The 16375-nt window shown below is 35.4% G+C and overlaps 1 protein-coding gene across 4 annotated transcripts in view; it reads right to left on the reverse strand.

Moving 5' to 3' along the window:
- B3GALT1 (beta-1,3-galactosyltransferase 1) overlaps nucleotides 1-16375 on the reverse strand; it is a 184124-nt gene that overhangs the window by 87968 nt on the left and 79781 nt on the right. For all 4 annotated transcript variants that reach the window (XM_085066548.1, XM_085066551.1, XM_085066552.1 and 1 more), the window contains exon 2: nucleotides 12350-12489. The gene's annotated coding sequence lies outside the window, so the exon portion shown is untranslated. The remainder of the gene's footprint in view (nucleotides 1-12349; nucleotides 12490-16375) is intronic.

Here is a 16375-nt window from a genome sequence, read left to right on the forward strand (position 1 = left end):
AAATACTACATTTCTACACTAAAAGTCAGAAATGTTTCTAACCAGAAATATTTTCCACTTAAATTGTACTCTCTAAACAAAACAGAGAAACTGCTTTCACTTAAAATTTGACTGCCACTTTGCTGTGATTCAGAGTGACACAAAGTTTGCATCCATTGGGATTGTTTTCTTCATTGGTGGGAATATATGAAGTTTTTTTATTGCCAATAACTTGAAGTACTAAGGAAGCTAAATCTTTATAAATGTTCTAGAAAAGCAAGTTTCATATTTTAAGAGTAGAGATGCTAATTTTAAATGGAAAATAAAAGAAGGTTTTCCAAGCAATATATTCTGTCATCTTCCCTCTCAAAGAAACAAAATAAACAAAGGGTGCCTCTACTGATTAATCAAAATAATAACAGGCACTAAAAATGTTTATAATTCGATGCACATTCACTCAGTTTCTAGTTCTTTTTGCCCATTTAACTATTTATTTGTCAATTATATTCTGCATAATTTATCACATTGCCTTAATCTGTATTCACACTCTGAGTTTGCAAAATGTCTTAGTCATGCAGAGTGGCTGAAATAAATCGCAGAGAACTTCAGAGTACTGCCTTTTCTAAAATAAGCACAGTAGAAAAATACAAAAAAATTAGGTCCATCTGATAGTATTTATAGGGAAAGTTTATAATGAGGAAATCCTTCTTACAAAGTAAAAATTAAAGGACTTATTTTCTAATTCTTGCTTCCAAGAGGAAGTAATCAGAGACAACCAGACATTTTGATAGCACTTAACTCTATGCTTTTTAATACAGTTTCAATTCAAATATATTCAGGCCCCCAAGGAAGTAGGATGCCAGGCAGAGCACATGGGGAGAAGAATTCTAGAAGCTAACGTATTATTCTGTTGAACTGTAGGGCAGCTTCCCCATCTGTCAGTTTTTTATAGGCTGAAAGAACTGAATACAGCCACCCTCATTCATAAATGACTCAAAGTGGTGATTCTGAGTAATGCACATTTAACAGGTGTTCTGTCTTTCTTGTTGAACTGCCAGACAGTAGCCCAAAGTTTACACATACTTTGCCTAGGATGTCTACTTCTGCAAAAAGTAGCTAAGGGGAAATCTCCTCTGTAAGACATTTCCACTGTAATGGAAACTGCTCTAGTTCACTCTGAAATATGGCATAGTTGAAACTCAGAAGCATAACTCCCTACATAAGAACCATATGGCAAACTCAGTTGGTTCCAGGCACTCATAAATTGATGTGCAGTTCTCCTCCTGGTATTTGCAGCTTAGCATGCTGCAAGATGAAAAACTTTGCTTCAAAGAAATGGAAAAATAAGATTTTTTATTCCAGCTGGCTAAAAAATTCCTTAAAATTTTCTATTCCTCAAACATATTTTTCTTCTTAAATGAAATAAAAACCCCAAAGTCCTTTGATTTTGTTTTCTTTTCAGGTTTGAGGGTTGCTGTTTGATTGCTTCTTTTATAAGAGAAATGAGTTTGAGGCCAGCTTGTGTCCTTGTGAATTCACTAGGAAGAACCTTCATCAAAGTCAAATCTCAGTGAATTATGGACAAGGTTCCAGTGGTTTTGTTTGTTTGTTTTTGTTTTTTAAATTTTGTTTTAATCTTGGAACAATATAAATACATAATACAAATTCTTTGTATTAAAAAAATAGGAGGAAGAGCTCAAGGTGCATTTTTCCTATAAGAAGGAAAAATACGTCAAAGTATCTCAGCAGTAGCTCTTCTGTGAAATAAGGGAGACAAAATGAGAGTTGTTCTCAGAATTAAATTACTGCTAATTAAGCTCCCTATCTAGCATGAGAAAAAAAGCCTTTTATTCTCCTGGGTTCTTATCTCTACTGATAGTCATACAAATCATAAGATAAAATCTGCTCTTGTAGAAACAATTTGTTACTGACATAGGCATATCAGGTAAACTTAAAGCTGACAAAAATTCTGGTGCAAATTATTTCTTGAAAATTGGAGTAGTTCAGTGTCTAAAAGAGCATTTTTAACCTTTGTTTGGGATGGGTTTTTTTCTATTCTTTGTATGATGACATAGCTGCAGTTGCCTGCAGTATTATAAAAGCTTGAAGTGGCCATCATCAATCTCCAAATTTTAATGTACCTGTTAGAGGTATCAATATTATCAATATTACTTTGGGAACCAGATAAGAAAGTAGGAATAGTATGCCTTAAAAAGCTTATTAAAAGAAGAATTCCATTTTTCATTAGTTGATACTAGTTTTTCTCAAAACATCATATTTACTCAGAACTACAAAAAATCTGAAACGTTTCTGGATCTCTTGGGGCAACCTGTCAGGAATCCACGCAAGTGATCCTATCAATAGGATTTCCATTCAGTGAAAATTCATAAAACCCAAAATGCTTCAGAAAAATACTTCTGGTTTATGAAAACAGATCTTGAAAAAATCTGTTCAGTGGAATATTTCCAGGTAGTTCTGTTTATCATGGTTTCCAAGATATCTGGGCATAATTTGCTCAATGCATAGATATCTAGGTATCAGCAACACTTCTAGTAAAAATGGTGAAACCACAATTCTTCTTTTCAATGTATGCATGTAAATACCAGCTATTGAATTAAGTCTGGGCAAATGATGACAATGTAGTCCTGAACTTTCCAGGATGAATGAATTCAAGTGTTAAATTCTTAGCACTGATGGTGCTCCAAGTGTGGTTAGTTGACTCTCACCAAGACTGTTAGTTTCAGGCGAATGTAAGCAAAATATAGATGAGTGATTGATTATTTCCTGACTCATTTAGTTATAGTGGTATGTACAGCCTCTTATAGGAGTGGATAAATAGTTTTTCCATGAGAGGAAAGGGCATACTTGCCCATGTTCGGTGCAAAGAAATCATTCTGGCTGTTGACACAATCAGTGAAGTCAAGTGCCACCTGGAATAAAAGTCAGGTCTGCAACTCCCTCTCCCATGTGCCAAAGAACTGCTTTCACCAGGTTAAATATATGTGTGTTTTGAGTCCGTGTTCTTCTAGGCTAAAGCCACAAAATTAAATTTCACTCTTAAAGAGACTGAACTGCAAGTGCACTATTTAATTAACCATTAGCAACTGATGTATGTTATAGTGCTGTAGAGGAAACTGCAGAGAGTATAGAACGATTACCTCCTGCTAGGAAAGCTCAGAGAAGCTTGTGTTTGCTTATTAAACATAAGTTATAGAAAATAAGAAGGACGAATCAGAGAAGGCATCTGCCTGAAATCCATGCACCTGATAAGGATAAGCAATGATGTGAATATAGAAGCTGTGATACAGATGTCTGTTGAAAACTTCTTAGTATAATTGTGTGGTCTTTCCTGCTGTGAAATAATAGCAAATACTGATTACCCTTCTATTGAATTTGTAGCCAAAGTCTTTCTGAGATTTTTAGGTTTTTCTCATGTGAAAGGCAGCAGTGGAAGCTAGAGAATTTTTACACTGACTGTAGGCTAAAAGAATCTTGAGTCTTCTGAAGTTCAGGGATGAAGCTGCAAACTGTAAGCATAAACATAGCAGCAGTAAAATGTTAAGTTTTGAATTTCTTCTATTAGATCCAATTCTCCAGCACTACATTTATTACTATACTTACCATTAATAAATAAGGAGAAAACTTGCAAATTCTAAAAAACCATAGGTTTTAGAGTAAAGGTTAAAGATGATCTTCATCTCTGATGTTATAGTCTTCCAGAACGCAGTGAAGTATGTGGGGGAATTTTTTCCCACTTCACAGTAATAGAGGCAGTTTTCTGAACAGAGCCACTAGAATATATAACACCCTCTGAAAAGATGGAGTAGCTAATGCTTTAGTGAGAGGTTTTCTAGCAGATGTTTTGCCTGAGTTTATAAAACATACTCAGACAACCTCAATTTCATTTGAACAAAGGAGTATTTGTGTGGCCTGTTCCTCTTTTCTGCTTCCAGCTTACATTCTGCTTGGCTTTGCAGTACTCAATAGTTACAGGTGCTATTCATAGTAAAAAAAAGAACAAACAATTCTACAAAGCAGAAAACATGGGTTTCAGCTTCTAAAGTTTTACCTACATGTTCTCATGAGTTTTATGCTATTGAATATATGCATATTTGAATTATTTTATGGCCCAAGGCACACTAAAACTGCTGAGTACTTGAGAAGGAGCAAGGCACACTGAAAAGGACTAGTAATGAAGCTGTGACATCCCTTGTTCTGCCCAGATGTACTGGCTTTTCCATGGCCCTGGAGTTTGCTTCAAGGAAATGTCTAGCTATCTTACGTGTTTGCAAAAAACTACATTTTGAAAACAGTAACTGAATTACCAATATGGGTTATATGATGTTATCAGAAGTTCTTAAGTCATAAAATAAGGAAGGCCCACCTGATAAATTCAGTGCTGGATATGGGACACATAGGACTCTCTTTTTTGGTATTACCAAACTGAGAGTTACTGAGCAGTGAAAATGATTTGTCTGAGTAAGACGTTAGAATTGGATCAACAGGCGTTGCAATGCCTGAATTTGTGTTTTACAATAGAAAGATTAAAGTTCCATTAAATTGGATCAAAGAATAGAACTAAATTGCTTTTTTGAACTCCCTTGTCCTTTTCCATCGGATTACTGATATACATGCTGTGTACTTTGTTCTTCTTAGTCATGATGTTTTACGTCATAATTGTGGATTTAATTCAATGGCTTTTTTTTTTTTTTTAATTTCATTTTCCAAATAACATTGGGACTTGAAAAGAAATTATAAGAAAAACAACTGGTCTAAAAAGCCACCTAATCTACACTTAGCCAAAATTTACTTTGGGAATTGCAAAGCTGGTTAGATTTTTATTTTAGTCCCAACTTATTCTGCACTTGGTTTCACCTGGTTTATCCAGTCCCTGCCACAGTAGAACAAATGCTGATTAGAGCTGTGAGGTGCTAGTATACAACAAATAACTAATAGTAGTATCATGAAAGCATAAGAAAAAAACATTTCTAAACAGATGGTCTGAAGGCCACAAGTAGAGTAAGTCAGAGAGGTTTTACATATATCTGTATAATCAACCAAACTTTCACATTATGATTTTTCCAATGAAACAAACAAGTACATCTTTGGAGGTTCCCCTATCACCAGCAGTAATTTTCTGCTTTTGCAAACTTGCACAAACTAATCAAATAGTAATTAGAAAGGTCTTGATCCTGTTCCCATTGACTTCATACAGTTTAACATTGACTTGGAAAAGACCACTACTGGATGGAGAATTCTTATATAAAATAGAATGTGTAATGGGTGGCAGTTTTGACTTGGAATTTTGCTAGAAATATTGTAGTAATTTTTAATGTTGACTCTTTCCTTAACCTAGTTTGCTAAAATAATTCCATCCTTCATGAGACAGGTTCTTATCTTACCTTGTACTACAGTAGGATAACTTCCTTGTTTGGAAGAAAATCACAAGATTGAATTAGTTGAATATTCTTTATTTGGGAGATTTGTTAAATAATTTGTCTAAGATTAAACCAAAAAAGTAAAATTATCAGTAGATTTTAAGAGCATATTGAAATAAGAGACAAAGCAGAAGAAACATTTATTTATAGCATTGTCATACAAATGGTATCCTCTGCATCAAAAAATTGAAGTCAAGGAGAGTTGTAGGCAAAAGCACTTATGCAAGTGAAATCAGTGTGTGCCTTCCTAACTAAGTTAACTTTATAAAGCTCTTTCTCCACATTGTTCCCTTTTTCACTTTGTTAAACTTTATTGAATGATCTGTGACTCAGATCCTGGCAATATAGATATCTGTGTTAGAAATGCACTGGGTTCCTGAGTGGCAGAATTTTTATTAGTATACTTGTATTTTCAAGATTTACTTTATGAGCATGTTAAACTTCAGAGCCTGCTGGTTTCTCAGTTAAAAAAAAAAAAAAACTTTAAAAGTTGTTCTATTAAGTTCAGTGTTGTCACATAAAAACTCTCACAGTCTCTCACATCAAACTCCAGTCTCTCACATCAAACTCTACGCACCATTTTGTACCGATGCAGACAACATTTTCAGTCAACTTTCTCTTACATAGCTCTTTCTCTCTCCATTATGAGCTCCTCTGTGCCAGTCATGATTCCTTTTCCCTTCCTGTTGTTTTTTGTTTCTTTATTTTTTTTTCCCTTCAGATTGCAGTAAGTATTTTTTTCTACTGAAGAAAAGACCAAACGTGAGGACACTTCTCAAGTTTGGAGCTGATTCTCCAAAAACCCGTATCTTTCCCTTTACTGAAGATTTCCCCTCCTCTCTTCCTACCATTCTGGGAAATGATGTGATGAGACATTGCCTGGCATGTACAGCTCAGCCAACTGTAGCAGGACACTTAGAGCTGGGTGGCAGTGCCAGGTGTCATTCCAGCTGGTGCTTCATACCAAGGAGCATGAGCTTTTTTTGCTTCCCTTTAACATTGCATCTTGCCTATCAAATACTGGGACAAAACTGATGTAACTGACATTGAAAACCATCTTTGCTGGTAAAGACTAAAGCACTCTGTACTTTTAAAGAAATGTTAACATGTAATTGGGTAATTTTAATGACTGTAGAAATTGTAATTCTCCATATATACATACATGTAATGAGAGTGATTACCGTGCAACAATAAACCATCACTGCTATTATAAAACCATAAACTTTTATTCAATGTACTATAAAATTCAAAATCTAATTGAATGTGCTAGTTTAGCATAATTCCCACAAGCCATCATTCTTGAACATTGTGAAATGAATGGGGGGTTTGTGGAGCTATTAATTGTTACTGACAAGCAATAACCACTGGAATGAAACTCCAATTATCAGCAACCATTAATCACATTTACTGTCATCTGCGATGTCAAAAAACATAATATTCTAAACAGCTAAAAGGTATTTATATCTCTTATGTTTTAACTCACTTCATAGAAATCAGATGGTCTTTTGCTGGGATAAGCAAGGAATTACGAAAGGGTATTTTCATTTCTGCTCAGTCTTGTATTTTCCAGTTTAAAAAATCCTCCCACTTTATTGCACTTTGATGGAGACTTAGAAACTGTGTAGGTTTATTTCTATACAGTTATGTACAATTTATAACATAATTGTTGCTAGCATGATGATATTGCAGTCACTGGCTTTAAAAATAAGAAATTATAGAGATCATCTGAGCATGCAGTTCACTAGTTTGTTCCAGGGAAAGCAATTAATGTTGCTTTTAGGATGCAGCTTGATCAGGTGTAGTGTTTTTGGAGATGAGGGCAGAAAAAACAGTGGCAGAGTCTCGCTCAGAAAACACTGTTCTGTACTTTTCATCTTGATAATTTTTCAGATTCTGTTGTTTACTTCAAGTAATTGTTTTCCTTTGAACCTGCTCAGTGTATCAAAGACATATGTGTACATTTCTGGGAATAAGAGGATAGGAAGCTGTTCAGTAGTAGTGGGTGGATTGGCCAAATGCGCAATGAAGACATGGCAGTTAAAAGGCATCACTTGCAAAATGGGATCAGCTTACTGAAAATTTTCCCTAAAAATAAAAAATAACATTGTTGGACCATTAAGGGCATATTGTGGCCCTTACTCTCAAATGATACTGAGGTTTCTTCTAACTACAGAGAACTGTGCTGGGTGATCAGGATATGAGACTTTGCCAGTTGTTTACCTTGACAGTCTGTCAGCTTTTGCTGGCATAAAAAGACTTAGATTTAGAATGAGGAAACATTTTGGTAGCAGAATAAGGAAGCAAAATAAAGAAGAAGAATAAGGAAGAATTTGGAAGCACTGCTCCACAATCTGCTATGAGTAACTTCATTTAGAAAAAGCACTTAAGTCTTGAATATCTTATTTACTATATTGTGTTGTCCACTTGTGGTTTCAACACTTTATAATCCAGCCAACATACAAGTTCTTCCACATGAATCAGCAGGGCAGGTATAACATCTGTTCATAATGTATTGTAAATATCCAGCAGAGCATGTTTTTAGAAGAAACATCTGAGAATTGACAATTGAGCTATATATCAAAACAAGCCCTAAAATACACACAAATTGTATTTAGCTAGGTCTGAGGCACCTCTAAAGCGCAGAGCAGTTGCTTATTTTTCAGGTTTTCGAGTAGAGGAGTATTTATAAAATTGGGTATAGTAGTGCCTCTGGAAGTGAAAATCAGAGATTGACCCTACTAACAATTTTATTATTCCAGTTATTATTTATATAACCAGTTTATCATTAACATAACTAGTTTTCCAGATTTTTAAATACTGCATTTTCACTACAACTAAGGTGTGTGTAATGGACAGTATGGTTTTATAGTGTGCAATGTACTCTTGAATAGGTCATATTTTTGAGATTCTGTCCTCTCTGAAATTCTCTTAAGATATTGTCTCTCATCAATCTTGCTTACTTAAAAACTGTGGTTGGATAAAAATACTTTATTTCGGATTTTCCTGCTAAATGTAATTGAATGTTCTTCATCTGAAACATAGGAAATTTTTGGCCTATCAGCATTTTTTTAAACTAACTGAAGACATTGAAAGTGAGCACATCTAAGATAATCAATATTATACTATTGTACTGTCATGATCAATTAATCAAAATAATCAAGTGCCTAAATGAGCTGAACTAGCAGAAAAAACTTTGTCGTGAGAAAACTCTGGAACATGAGTCTTCACTTGACTTCAACTCCCAAACTCTCCCATTTATCATTTTCTTGATGTTTTTCTGTGTTATTCAATGTGAAACTTGATAGTTTGTAAATTTAGTAAAAAATAATAGTAGAAATAATTACCATGCTATGATAAGATTTTAGTCTGAAGAATTCATAGTGACATTTCATTTCCCATATTTAATTAAACATTTATATCTTTTAGGAAGAAATACTAAGTATTTTAAAAAGTTATTTTCCATTACCAATTTAAAACTGCTGCACTGAAAATTTATCATAACCAATGCATTCATTTATGCTTGTTGTCAAGGTTACAGAGTTTATCAGAATAGCAGAAATCAAAGTATTTAAAATGTAGTTGTAAATTCTCAATGTATTTGGGTATGGTAAACACTAATTCTGTCAAACACTAGTTATCTTTCATTAGTATGGAATTGAATTCATTCTTAGAAGAAAAAAAATGCAAATATTACTCTGTCTTGTAATAAGAAATAGCTTTCCTTTAAAGAAGATAATAATAGATAAATGTTAGGTAATTTAACAAGTATATTTACAATACTGTGTCTTTAAACTTGAGCTGACAGTTAACTCATATTCAAGATTCCTGCTCTCTTAAAAAGCAAGAACACCCTTGAGTATACTAGTGATAACTGACTTTTTCCCTCCTTTTCTTATCTCTCACTGAATAATAACCCTCATTTAGTGACATCAGTCATTTTTGCCATCAGCCTTTTGGATGGCTGGAACAGAAGCATGAATGGCACACACAATGAAATGTGTGAAAACCTCATAGAGATTGATAAGACAGTGGAGAATGTGTCGTGAGTTGGTGTTATCATTAGGTGAGAAATGAAAACGGATGCAGTAATTTGCACAGCAGTTGCAGCTTGGCTCCTCCTTCCATCACTGGCAGCAAGTATTCACAAATGTAAACCAGTGCAGTGGCAAACCTTGAGCTGGTAAACTGCACCCAGTGGGTTTTGGTAGAGGATACAAACTAGCACAGGCCATACAGCCATGATCTTTTATTCATTTACTGTGAGCTTCTGTTATCGTTAAACGAATTTGAGACACCTAAATGACTTACCAAAAATAAAAAATCTTCCCAATAGCTGGTAAAATAACTGGAAAGCAAAGTGCTTAACCCATAATAGGAAACATCTGGAGTTACTAGAATTCATCTGATTAAATCCTGCGAAATCTCTGGCTAATGGGAGCAATGTACTTTTTGGCTGCTCAAACTGAACACTTGAATAGATGATAGATTTGAAGATGTCATCTGAAGCATTGCACAATTATCATGAACAATGTGAAAATAATCTATTCTTGTAACAGATCTTAAAATGTCTCATCCAATGGACTATGGCATTTAGAGCCAAACTACTCCTAAAACCATCAGGCCTTTATGTTTCCATTAGTTGGTATCACAAAGTTTCTCATGTAAAATTTCAGTGCTGACTGATTAGTACCTCCCAAAGAGTGATCTAACCTTTGCTGGATTTTGCTTCAGTCAGACAATTCTGCTTCTGAATTCTAATATATTGTAGAGAGAGAGCCTTTTTAAATTTGGAATTGTTATTTGTTTTGAAATTTCTTGGGCACTAGTGGCAGTTCACTTAACTGATATCAAATGGGCACAATTAATTACTGTTTTACTTTAACTGTTTTCAGCAAATACCCTCCCACTTTATTGTTTTAATAAATTTTTAGAGATTTAGAGATTAATTTAGAGATTACTGATTAAAAGTTTTCTCCAGCCTACCCCATGTAAAATTATCTTTGAAATAAAACCATATTTTGGGAATATATGTAGCATTGCACATAGCATTTGCTGACTTTTGAGTCAAGCCTGCTTTAAGGTTGTCTGTAGGCTTTTACATATTGTGGCTGGCAATTTCTTTCTGTTTAAATTTTCCCAATAGAGTTTCTAACTTTTCAGTAGCTGGAAAGTAGCGTAGCGCACTTTCAACTATTTAGTTTCATCTCCATTTCAGTTACAGACCTTACTGATATAATTAAGAACTATGCAAGTTGTCCTTATTTTCTATATGCATTGCATGTGTTCTGTTCCTTCACTTTTAGTGCACTCCCCAAGGTAATACAAAATAATAATGTAGCACACGGCAAATAGAATCAGCTGTAACACCATGCAGTGTCTTTTATTATGTAGCTTTTACAGTATGACATTCCCAACTTTGTAACTGATGAATATTGCATGTCCTAGAGAAACTCCAGCTGTATGATGCTGCTTCTCCCATTAGAGACATCATTCTGATGCTCTGCAAGCATGCAGCAGCTATCAACCAACAATGCACCAGGAAGTGGCAGAATGTCTCCATCTGTGGCAATCCTACCAAACTGCAAAAAGTTATCATGAACACAGCAGTGTGTTACCATGAATTGTGCCACATATAATTAATATGTTAACAGTAATATTTATATGGTTTGTGAGGCTTGACTGAGGATTTTTGTTTGTTTATTTTAATGTCTTTAAAGCTCTTGGGAATTAATAGAATGTGTCTTTCCAGTAGTGAAGTAGCTTTGGAGTCACTCTTCTGAAACATGCTGTCGGGAAGCATTAGATACTGTTCTATGAAAATTAAATATAAGCATAACTAAGGATTTTGTAGATGAGTTGAAGTACTTCTACAGGGGCAATATTCAAAGGAATTTCTGTTTTGTGGGTATTCTAAATGGGTGTGATAAGCTGATGGTGTTACTTAGGAATGCAAAGGCCTGTAGGTAACTATTTCTTAATACTTCATGTGTATTGCTATACCAGCATCTCAGGTTAGCTTTGGTCTTGTGAGTGGAAGGGATAGGTATTGGTTAAGCAGATAGATATATAATGTTTAGCTGTGATTTTCTTTCCATCTTCAGTATGTGGCAAAAATATAATTTCAATCTATTCTAAAAGTAAGTATATCTACAAAGCTAATAGGATGTTTCTGTCATGAACAGTTCCATCAGGTAACATGCAGCTAGCCTAGTTTCCAGCTTGTTTTAGGGAACAGAGATTATACAGTGTCTACCATATTTAGTGCTCCCACTGTGACAGGTGGTACAGAAACTTTTCTCCAAAGCATGAGAACAGAAGAGGAAAGGATTAATTGTTCTTCCCTGTTTATCCAGATTTGCTCTTTGGTAAATATATTTCTACTCCTTTCTGGTTATGCTTAGGAAATGTAAGTGTGCCCAAAGGAACTTTCCACCTGTCACCTGTAGGAAGGGAGAGGTGGGCAATAACAGCTGGTGCTTTTCTGCAGTGCACTTGCAATGCCTCAAGATATAAGTCTGAGGACAGGATCTCATTGTAAGGTTTGAGAACTTTGAGGGCTGTTGAGAAAGAGCAGTAGCACACATAACACAACTCACTTTTACTCGTCTGTCAAAACACTGCTCCTTTGGCTTCCTGTAGCAAATAGGACAATGTTTTATTTAAAGGGATAAAACGAAATACAGGAAATTGGTTTTATTAAATGAAATGTAGGATACCAATATAATAAATATTTGCACTGAGGGTAAGAGCAATTTTGCTCAAAAAGTAAATTGATTGTGTGAGTGGGGGTTAGTAGGGTATGTGTATGTGTACATATGTCCGTAGACACACATAGAAGGAATACACAGAAATACTGGGAAAGGCAAGATAAACTATTTGGTACAATTCTTTGTACATTTTACACTTCATACAGAATCATCTGAATTCCTTACCTGATTTTTTAGAAACTGCTCTGTCTTTTTGTCCTTAATTTGTCTTTCTTGTATATCTGCGTCGTGTCTACTGCCGTTCTCCACTGTTTGCTTGTCTCCTTATCACATATGAAACCAGTGTGGACTCTGTTTTGAAAAACCTGCATTGACAAATATCCATGAGTTATATATGGGTAAGTGATAGGCTTCTTGTTTCATTACTTTTCTTTCTGTTTTCTATGAAAACAGGGACAGAACAATTAGAGACTTGGGCTCAAGTACTGAAGTAGTAAGTTTGCTGATGTGAATACTGACGTGTTTTTATGTTGCTAACCACTTAAATTCAAGCACAGAACCTATTCATATATATTTTTGTGGCACAAAATGTGTCGACACAAACATGTAGAAGTAATGTGTGTCTTACAACACAAAATGTGTGCTTATGAGAAATGGAAAATACTAGTGTTTGGCAAGTTGTTTGTAAATCCAAACAACACCTTAGTAACCAGTCATGCTTAGAGGTGTCACAGGCTGGTTTAGTTGCAGCACTGCTCTCCTTTCTTTAAGGCCTGATTTTGAAGTTTACAACAAGATGCCTAGCTGAGACACTTCTGTGAAGTTCAGTAATTTTTCACAGGACTCTGATTAGGCATGGAAGAATTATCCTTATATTGTTATTTTGGGTTTTTTCCCTCAGAACTTATATATTGGCTTTTTTCAGTTCCTAAGAATCCCTCCTCCATCTCTTGTGCCTCTTTTCCTCACCTTTGCTTTTGAATAATCATGCCTTTAGGTGAGAATTTGTAAATTAAAGTTGTATTGTCCTGTGTTATGAACTTAACTGTTACCAACATTCTTATTTCTAAGCCTCTGACTTCCTTAATTAAGTCCAAGATAAACACCTGTATATGGAATCTGATGATGGTTATTTGAAATGACATATTTTTGTCATACAACCATATATGAAAAATAATTAAAATTTGGGAACATACAGTAGTGCCAAGGAATTTTAATTGTATTAAACTGTTGACTATTGGGACACTATTGCTAGAATTAAAAACATGTCTTTGAGATACTTTTTACATTCATAGGGAATTTATTTGCTTGAGGACAGCAGCTACATTTTTTGGCCCTTTTCCCAGAGGATTTGTGTCAGAATGAAGACAAAAAGCATAAAAATACTTAAATTGCCTTCCTTTAAATGGTTCTACCTTTAATGCAGGGAGTCCTTGAGTGTCCAGTCTCAAGGAGTGCACAAACCTCTGCACAAGTATGTCTGACAGCTGAGCCTGGACTGGCAGCTTTCTGTGGCTCAGAGATGCCCAAATATTGTATAGTGAACAGAGCCATATAAAAGATGTAGTTAGCTTAAAAAGAGTAGAATTTGGATTCACATTTCCCTTTGTCTCGTTGACAAAAAGCTTATAATAAATATAATAACATATAATAAACACAGTTATCAAAATTCACTTTTGACAAGTTAGAGTTGGCTCGTGCATCATTTATCACAGAGTCCTGCCATTAGTCTCATCCTCACACTTTACCATGTAAGATGTGTTTCTCTAGAGCATGCCACATTTTATTAAGGTATCCAGCTTTTCACGGGGACGATATTAAACAGAAAGCATTCTTATTTGCCTGGAAATTTATGCCATACACCAAATACCATTTTATCTGTGATTACTTAGCAGGAACCATCTGTCATGTCCCCACCCCCACAGTGCTGAGGAAGGCAGAGTATGAAGGTGAGAAGTATATTCACTTTTGACAAAAAAAGCAGCTGCTGCTGTTACTTTTAGCTGTAAGGCAAACATGCTGGAAAAGGTGGCTACAGTTGTGGTTCTACTGTACTGGGACCAACCATGTCTGTTGACGACAGCAAACCTCTTAAAATCTGGAAGAAAATTGCTTTTTGACTTGTGTCAAGAGGGCATGTGCAAACCCAGCTCCAGCTGGGAGGCAGAACCAAGAGGAAGAGACTTTGGGCTAGAAAAGTATCAGGACAAATTCAAGTAAGAATCTTCCCCTTCTGCCTTCCTTTTGGTAGAAAATTATATTGCAAAAGAGATTATTTTTCTCTAATGATAACACAAGGTTCTGAAATTAAACACAGCAGGTAGAAAAACCCAGCACAGAATTTAAAAAAAAAAAAATTGCATATTCATATGCTGAAATCTTTTCCAGTGCCGACAGCTAACTATTCCAAGTGGAAAAGGTACAAACTCTGCTGTTCATTCTGCCAATTTCCCATCTTAAATCTTTGGCACTGTGTTTGGGGGCTGTGTACTCTAATCTCTGTTATTCTCATCCATCAGGCTAAGAAAGATATTTACAGAGACAAATAATTTTTTTTAGTAGGATTGCAGAAAATAAGTATACTTATAAATTTATGGGGAAGGGAAAAGGGGTATTTCTTCAATAAAACCACTTAATTCCCATTACCTTCTTTCAGAGTGTACAAGGGGAGCACTGTGCTAGGATGTAAACGTACCTAGAGCATATTTCAGGACCAAAATATACACACTGGCGGGAAAGGGCACTTTATGCAAATGTGTTTCCTGAGTGATTGCTCTCCCTCCCTGACGGTTCTGGCAAGACATAATAATTTGGGAAAGTAAGTGGAGTGTCCTGCCCTTTAGCTCCTTTCTCTAGAGCATGTACATCCCCTTGCAAATATGATTATGACAAAATAAAAGGTTCATTTAGGTGGGAGCTTCTTTTAAAATATTTCCAATATATCACTGTAGAAAATAGTAGAGATAAAGCAGAGCTATAAATGACAACACTTATAGGAAGAGGAAACAGATCAACATGCCTTACTCTGTATTGCACTCATTTTCCTTTTACAGCTCACCTGTCAGTCCTGCTATCATTGTCTAGAAAAGAATTTACAGTAAGTCTTTGCTTCAATCAGTTTCCATGGTAACTTGGTTCTGTTTTAAAACCTTTACATAAAAATGGCTTGGTTAAAATGATAATGGGCTGCAGTGCTTGCCCATACCTGAACCACGTTTCCCATTGCTCAGAAATAATCAGATAGGGGTGTCATTCCAACTGCTCTATTTCCTTTGGCTTCTACAACACTGTTTCAGTAACCAAGTCAGATCAGCTTGCCATGTGGAAATCTCACTTTTCACAGATGTAGGGGTTCAGCCAACTGGCTGTGTTTGCACATGCCATGCTGTGAAGCAGAGTAAGGGGGTCTGGGGTCCTGAGTTCACCGGGGAAGGATCCCTGTGCAAGTACAGTACCTACAGCAGGGCTCAAAGCTCCAAGGACCGTGGCATCTTATAACATAGAACCTGAAGAGTCAGACTGTCTACCTTGTAGAAAACACTTTTCTCAAAGGTAGGAAAAAGAAATTCCCTTCAGACCAGATCAAGGGGGAAAAAAAAAATCAGGAAAAACCCCAAATGAAAGTTATAATTGGTTCTAAGAGTACTGTAATAATGTCTCATCATTGTGGATATGTATTGTTTTATCCAGTCTTTAGTTATCCCTTATCCAAGTTTCAAGCTCATCTCTTGCACTCCTAATTTCTGATTCTCCGGCCCAGTTTGACTTTTTCTTTGATGCTCTTGTTTGTAATTCTGATTACTTTATACCATTCCAATTCTCATCCAGGAGAAAAATGAACATTTTTTAATGTAACTTAGTGACACAAGTTTCAATTACAGGGAAATCTTAAAAAAACTTCTAATGTGTAGCTGATAGAGCTCTTCAGCAATTGCTCTGAAAACTTCTTGCATTTCACAGGTTACACCTTCCCTGTGATATTAGAAATTCTTAAAATTCTGTAGTAGATCTGCTCTTGTTGTATTGGGTAGTTTAATATTTACATAAGAAGTTTTTTGTTCCCTTAGAGGCACCGATAGAATTTATGAAAACAATTTTAAACACCTGTGTCTTCCAGGCAGGCCTTCAAAAAGCTGCTGAATGTAGGTATACACCAGTTAATTTACTCCTGAGTTTGTCCAAAGACTCGGTCAAGATCTGATATTTTAGCATGGGACATTATTTTCCCATGGTAAGTGGTTGCCCAGTTGG

The sequence above is a fragment of the Lichenostomus cassidix genome, chromosome 7 (genome assembly GCF_008360975.1).
Source record: "Lichenostomus cassidix isolate B80296 chromosome 7, HeHo_3.0, whole genome shotgun sequence".
Lineage (NCBI taxonomy): Eukaryota > Metazoa > Chordata > Aves > Passeriformes > Meliphagidae > Lichenostomus > Lichenostomus cassidix.